The following is a 7,665-nucleotide window of genomic DNA, read 5'->3' on the forward strand; positions in this document are numbered from 1 at the left end:
AGGAGAGGAGAGGAGAGGAGAGGAGAGGAGCCTTCTGTCTCATCAAAGTTAAATCCAACTGAAAATCTGAGAAGATGAATTGAATTCTTACCACTGCCCCTAGGAAGAGCAATACCAGACAGGGCTTCTAGGACGGAGCTTTTCCCAGAGCTCTGGTCTCCAATCACTGCAATTGCAGGCAAAGCCAGGTCTTTTTCTATTCCGAGAGCTCTCAGGCTGTCGATGAGATCAATGCAGGGTCGTATCTTTTCCTCATACTGGTTGTACAAGGCACGTTCTGCTTCCTGCTGGAGTTAAACTTACAATGAATTTTCCATAATTTTCAAATAAGTTATTTCCACAGAAAAAAAAAAAAACCCAACCCAAAAAATGTTTTAGGCATCTTTTCCAGCTCATCATTCTCTAGTAAACCTTATGTACTGGCATCAAGCTGTACCTCACATCACTGTGCATCCTTGCACCTGCACATTATATACAGATGTCTGTAAATTGGACAAAATCAGTTTAGGTTGCCTCAGTAACCACCCTTAGTGAAACTACCAAACTTTGTAAGCTCTCCCGAGAAGGTAAAGAGTAAAAGGAGACCTCATTACTAATTGTGCTTTGTTAATTTATTCTTTTTAATAACTGCCATTTTCTTCCATGCACCTACAGATGTACTGAAGTATGTGTATGCAAATGAAGACTAGTCCCTGTAGTAAGATAATTTAGTGCAGAATAGCTTATTAAATCTTTGTTTTGAGGCTTGAAGATTCAGTTTGTGCAAAGACAACAAAAGTGTTCTGCTACAGTGTCCTTAATAGGTGGCTGAAATCTTTTAGGTCATCATGGCTCTCCTTTCTTTGCCTCATTTTAGGCTAGGGTAAGGGATGAATATGAATGATTTGCTTTAAATGACAGATTATTGTCACTTTTCGGTTCTAATATACATGCGAGATATTGACACAGGCTCTTCAATTTCATAAAAACAAACCTACTACTTTCCAGCCCTTTAAAACTGTTTTATATGCCCAACTAAAGTGCATAAAGATCAGCTTGAGCTCTTCTCCCAGTTCCTCTTTCCATGTTCCACTCTCATTGCTGCATTTAGAAATGCAATTTTGAGATATACATTCATATCTGATTTTTTGAAAATAAAAATTGAAGTTTCCCACCATAAATTTTGCCTAAGAGCCACCTCTGAAAATAGGTCTATCAATCAGATGTAATCAAATAGAGCAGATTTTACTTTCAAGATGAGAAAGACAGCACATATTGCTGGAGGCAGGTATTTAAAAACATTATTGGCAACTCCTCCCCACTATCTTCATTATGATGTTTACTAATTAATGAATCCTAACTGTTCTCAAGGAACTTCATTAACTATGACACAGACTTAAAACCAACCTCTTTTCAGTGTCAAATATTCAACACAGGTTTTTATTAACCTTTCTTTGTATTTCTGTTGAAGGTAGGAGAGCCTCAAGTAAAAAATACCTCAGATTTTAGGATTTCTGTTCAACATTGCTAATTGTTACAAATGAAACAAGTACACGTTGCACATTATGTTGGCTGCTGCTGTCCTGTTTTTTACACCTGCATTTTTTATGCCTGCAGATTAATTCCAGCTACTGATCTTCCTAGTCACACAAATGACTTCTTGGCCCTGATGCCAAAAGCACTCTTCTGCTTACACCTAAGTGCAGATTACCCAAAGAGACAAAGGAATTCACTTTGGGCCACAAAGAGAAACACAGGAGTAAGAGTGGGGAGGATCTATGCCCTCTTCTAGTATCTATCTTACCTTGTCCTGTTCTCCATAATGTAGTTTCTTCGGCACATAGATAGGTTCTTCCTCAGTCATGTTCTGTGGTGCCAGAAGATATTCATCTTCTGACTCTGGTGGGAGAGGTATTCCAAAAGCTTCTGAAGATGGTTGGAATAAATGTGATGCAGAAGCAGCAGGTTTGGTTCTTTCAGAACATTTGGGCGTTGCACTCTTACTGTTCATGGCGTGCTGATTTTTTGGCATACTGCGTAGGTTGTCCGTAAGTGCCTCACTGAATAGTGATTACTACCACTGGTCTGGTCTAACTATGCTTTCGTACAGCTCCTGAAATCAAAAATGGGACACTGAGTGACTCGAGCTTGCAACAGTGATCATAGCAGAGAAAATCAAACACCACTTATTTACTGATGCAAACTCTCAGTATGTGTCAAGTGCCACAGACCTTTTCAAATCACTAAAATTGCTCTCCGGAAGTTAGACTGACGCCCGCCTCTCTACAAACGCCTTTCAGGTAGTTGTAGAGAGGGACAGGATCTCCCCTCAGCCTCCTTTTCTCCATACTAAACAATCCCTGCTCTCTCAGCTGCTCCTCATAGGACATGCTTTGGACCCATCATCAGCTTTGTTGCCCTTCTCTGGACACACTCCAGTACCTCAATGTCCCTCCTGTAGTGAGGGGCTGAAAACTGAACACAGTATTCAAGCCACGGCGTCACCAGTGCCGAGTACAGGGGGACGATCGCTTCCCTAGACCTGCTTATCACACTATTCCCGATACAGGCCAGGATGCTGTTGGCTGTCTTGGCCACCCGGGCACACTGCTGGCCCATATTCAGCTGGCAGTTGACCAACACCCCCAGGTCCTTTTCCGCCAGGCAGCCTTCCATTCACTCTTCCCCAAGCCTATACTGCTGCATGGTACATGGACCTGCACCAAGTGCAGACTCAACTCTTGGCCTTGTTGAACCTCATACCATTGGCTCCAGCCCATCAATCCAACCTGTCCAGATCCCTCTGCAAAGCCTTTCTACCCTCCAGCAGGTCGACACTGCCACCCAGCTTGGTGTCGTCTGCAAACTTACCAAGGGTGCACTTGATCCCCTTGTCCAGATCATTGATAAAGATGTTAAAGAGAACCAACCTCAATACCAAGCCCTGGGGGACACCACTCGTGACTGGGAACCAACTGGATTTAATTTCATTCACCACCACTCTCTGGGACCAGCCATCCAGCCAGTTTTTTACCCAAAGAAGAGCACTCCCATCCAAGCCATGGGCAGCCAGTTCCTCCAGGAGAATGACATGAGAAACCATGTCAAAGGCTTTACTAAAATCCAGGTAAACAATATCAATAGCCTTTCCCTCATCCACCAAGCAGGTCACCTTGTCATAGAAGGTGATTAGGTTAGTCAAGCAAGACCTCCCTTTCATTAGCCCATGCCAACTGGGCCTGATCACCTGGTTGTCCTTCATGTGCCGCATAATGGCACTCAGAATGGTCTGTTCCATAATCTTCTCAGACACCAAGGTCAGACTGACAGGCCTGTAGTTCCCCAGATCCTCCTTCCAGCCCTTCTTGTGGATGGGTGTCACATTTGCTAGCTGTCAACCTATTAGGACCTCCCTGTTTTGCCAGGACTGTTTGTAAATGATGGAAAGTGGCTTGGTGAGCACTTCTGCCAGCTCCCTCAGTATCCTTGGGTGGATCCCATGTGGCCCCATAGACCTGTGTATGTCTAGATACTGCAGCAGGTCTCTCACCATTTCCCCTTGGATTACGGGGTCTTCATTCTGCTCCCCACCCCTGCCTATGAGCTCAGGGGTCTTGGTACTCAGGGAACAACTGGTCCTATTAATAAAGAGTGAGGCAAAGGAGGCATTAAGTACTTCAGCCTTTTCCTTTTCCTTTGTCACCATGTTACTGCCCCCATTTAATAAAGAATGGAGATTCTCTTTAGCTTTCCTTTTATTACTAATGTATTTATAGAAAATTTTTTGTTATTGTCCTTAACATCTGAAACCAGGTTAAGTTCTGGTTGGGCTTTGGCCCTTCTATTTTTCTCCCTACACTTACTCACAACATCTTTGTAGACTTCCTGAGTGGTCTACACCTTCTTCTGAAGGCCGTAAACTCTCCTTTTTACCCTGAGTTGTAACCACATCTTTCTGTTCAGTGAGGCTGGTCTTCTTCCCCAGTGGCTTGTTTTTTAGCACAGGGGGATGGCCTGCTCCTGCACTTTTAAGACTTAAGTTCTGGTTGGGCTTTGGCCCTTCTATTTTTCTCCCTACACTTACTCACAACATCTTTGTAGACTTCCTGAGTGGTCTACACCTTCTTCTGAAGGCCGTAAACTATCCTTTTTACCCTGAGTTGTAACCACATCTTTCTGTTCAGTGAGGCTGGTCTTCTTCCCCAGTGGCTTGTTTTTTAGCACAGGGGGATGGCCTGCTCCTGCACTTTTAAGACTTCCTTCTTGAAAAATGTCTAGCCTTCCTGGGCTTCTTTACCTTTCAGGACTGCCTCCCAAGGCACTTCGTCAAACAGACTCCTGAAAAGACCAAAGTCTACTCTCTGGAAGTCCAAAGTAGTAGTTTTGCTGACACCCCTCCTTGCTTCTCTAGGAATACATGGGTGGGCCACTGGCAATGAGAGTAGGGCACACCAAGCCATAGTCTGCTATATGGCCAACTCGCCTTCCTCGCAGTGGAAACATTTGTCAGAGGCAAGTGTTACACCTCTTTTAGAAGCTCAGTATCTTAGTCCCTCCCTTTATAGCTTAAAGCCCTCTCCAAAAAGCAGACGTTGCTTGACATGACGTTAGAAAAGGCATAACTAGGAGACTTAATTTTCTTATTTGGCTTTTTTTTATTACAGAATCACAGAATGATATGGGGTTGGAAGGGACCTCTGGAGTCCAACCCCCCTGCTAGGCAGGTCCACCTAGAGCAGGTTGCACAGGAACATGTCCAGGTGGGTTTTGCATGTCTCCAGAGATGGCGACTCCACCACCTCTCTGGGCAGCCCATTCCAGTGCTCTGCCACCCTCAAAGTAAAGAAGTTCCTCCCCATATTTAGATGGAACTTCCTATGTTCAAGTTTGTGCCCGTTACCTCTTGTCCTGTCACTGGGCACCACTGAAAAAAGACTGGCCCCATCCTCCTGACACGCACCCTTTAAGTATAAGCATTGATAAGATGGGTGATTGAAGAAACTGGAGGCTTTTGATGTGACATTTTCCAGGGAAAGTGAATTCCAGGGAGAATGATTTAAAGAAAAACAGTATTTTTTCAAAGCTAAATTTTTTTTAACCTCTCCCTGTGAAAAGCAAGATGTGTTTAACTCAAACACTTGTGAAAATTAATTAGGGGAAACACATTTTTGCTTAAAATAACTTCCTGTTCTTTTAATTTTTTTGGTTGAATTAAGTTTGCAGATTTTCTAATTTGAGAAGATGTCAACGCAGGATATACAATATAAGTTATGCTCTCAATGTGTAAAACAAGTTTAGAAAAAACCAGATTAATTCCACACTTGCTATTCGGTCTTGCTTTTTAATAAAGCAATATAAATTTTTGAATAGATATTCCTGCCTCCTTTTATAAAAATAAAAAATAAATTGCTATGGGGAAACTTCTCAATTTTGACCAGCAATAAAAGATGGCAGAACTGCTTTAATTTATTTATAAGTATTCATTTTACAGTTCTTTCATCTTTCTCCATATATCCCCTTTCTTTATTATTCCAGCATGAACTTTTTTGTCTTTCTATTAATGATTTAAAGTCTCTTCCAACTCTAACCATTCTATGATTCTAGGATTTCTAAGATTTTTCTTCCTTGAATGAGGACCCAGTGCTTTATCTGCAACAAACATACATTCCACATTCACTGGCCACCAGATTAGTTTATGATTTTCTATTGCTACAGGAATTAATCTACTGATAATAATGTCCCTAGCAGTAATCCCTTCTATTACCTCTCCCATTCTCTATGTGCCTTTTAATTTAGTGGAATGAACACTTCCTACCCAATTTTTAATTTAATGTAAATATTACCCAGGAACAATTTTCCATCCCTTTTACATTATTATTATTCATTGGGCTGTGTTCAGAGTTATTCATGTACTGGTTTTAGCACATGGCCTCCTAAATGTGGACGGATTTCATTCTGAAAGAGGTTACACAGCAAGTTTTAGCGTCCTTATAATGAATAGGATGACATGCAGAAACAGGAAGACCATCAGGAAAAAACAAAACAAAAAGAAAAAGAAAGATCTTGGAAGATAAAATTGTGACATCTGGGAAACTGAGACTTAAGGAGCCTGACAAAAAAACAGTGACAACTTTGAAATGTTTTAGTGCAAGGGCTGTAACTTACCGCATACCTAGAAGGGTTTTTAGCTAGGTCTACAGTGCAGACCACAGCGTGCACACACAGGCACACAGGTTAACAAAGTGAGCAGCGGATGGAAATCAGCGTGCATGGATTTCTGGGGCTGCTTGGCTGTTCTCCACCTGAACCTGCAAAAGGTTAGATAGGTCCACGCAACCCTTCACTGTGCAGTGCCAGGCATAGTGATGGCTCTGTGTGCTGAGCCTTGACAACATCGGATGAAAGAAAGAAAGAAGGAGAAGGAAGAAAGAGCTGCAATTTTTAAGTGCCTTTTTGAAACTGGCCAGAATCCACCTGTGAAACGTGACACCTGTATGACGTGATGATACTGAAAGTCTGATAAGAACCCCCCTCACCTGAGCTGTCCCTGCCTCCGTTACTGGGACAATACTGGTTTCCTTGAACCTTACCCTTAGATACTCGCCTGCCTGTGTGTTAACAACTCCCCCTCTCCTGCACAACATGAAGCACTGCGCTACACGACCACTCCTGCATGAAGCCCCAACCTGCTCGAGGTCCTGAAGAGGAGTTGCCTCATCTTCCTCCAATGATCCTGGCTTTGCATCTTGAGGGGTAATGTCAAAATCCCCTATCAAACCCAAAGCGCAAAGGTGCAATGCTGAACCCAAACAGCTTTTGCCTTTATTCACTCTGTGTCCAGCCAGGGGATGGCACGGACTTTTGTCTGACATATCCTACAACTTCAGGATATCTGGGTAATCTACGCAGTCTCTGGGTTGTAGATTTATTAATTCTAGCTGTCTTCTCAGAAAAGAAATGAAGAAATGCAAAGCATATGATGTTACACATGAATACTGCCAGCTAGACCGTGTGGCTGAACACTGCCCCCACACATTACATATTTTAAAAAATGTGTCCCGATTTACATGCCATCTCTCAGTTGTCTCCCTTTAAAGAGGAAATAGTATGAATGCATTTTCTTTTTCCCCACCCCAGGAAACAGCTGACCCTATTACTGGAAACCTTGTTTAACCATATTTTCTTTAGACCCTTATGCTGCCTTCTCACATGCAACTGTTAAAAGGAATTAACACAGCAGTAAAAAATAATTATTTTTAGAAGAAAGAAAAGAGAAATTTCTACCTGTGTACTGTCCCGTAGCAAGGAGAAGCAGTAACTTTCTTTTTCAGCTTCCTCCTGTGCTTTTTTATTTGCAGGCTCCACCTACACACTGTGACAAAAATCAGAATAAATGAAACCAGTTCCTAGACGAAACAGGACCAGCTTCGTGATAGCTCTCGAAGTAGTAATACAATGCATTGGGTTTTTTTTTTTACTTTTTTTGCTTTCGTTTCCTTAAATGCCAGCCAGCTTTCCTCCTGTTGTTTCGCAGCTGAAAGAAACGAAACTCCTCACAGGCACAACCAGCTGCCTCTTTGCTTGGCTGTACCATGTGGGGGGGCGACGGGGGCAAATGGCAGAGGGACTCAGAAAGGTTGCCCATGAGCATCAACCCCTCATTCTTCCCCCCCCCCTCCACTGCCC

The sequence above is a fragment of the Calidris pugnax genome, unplaced genomic scaffold (assembly GCF_001431845.1).
Source record: "Calidris pugnax isolate Ruff unplaced genomic scaffold, ASM143184v1 scaffold25, whole genome shotgun sequence".
Taxonomy (NCBI): Eukaryota; Metazoa; Chordata; class Aves; order Charadriiformes; family Scolopacidae; genus Calidris; species Calidris pugnax.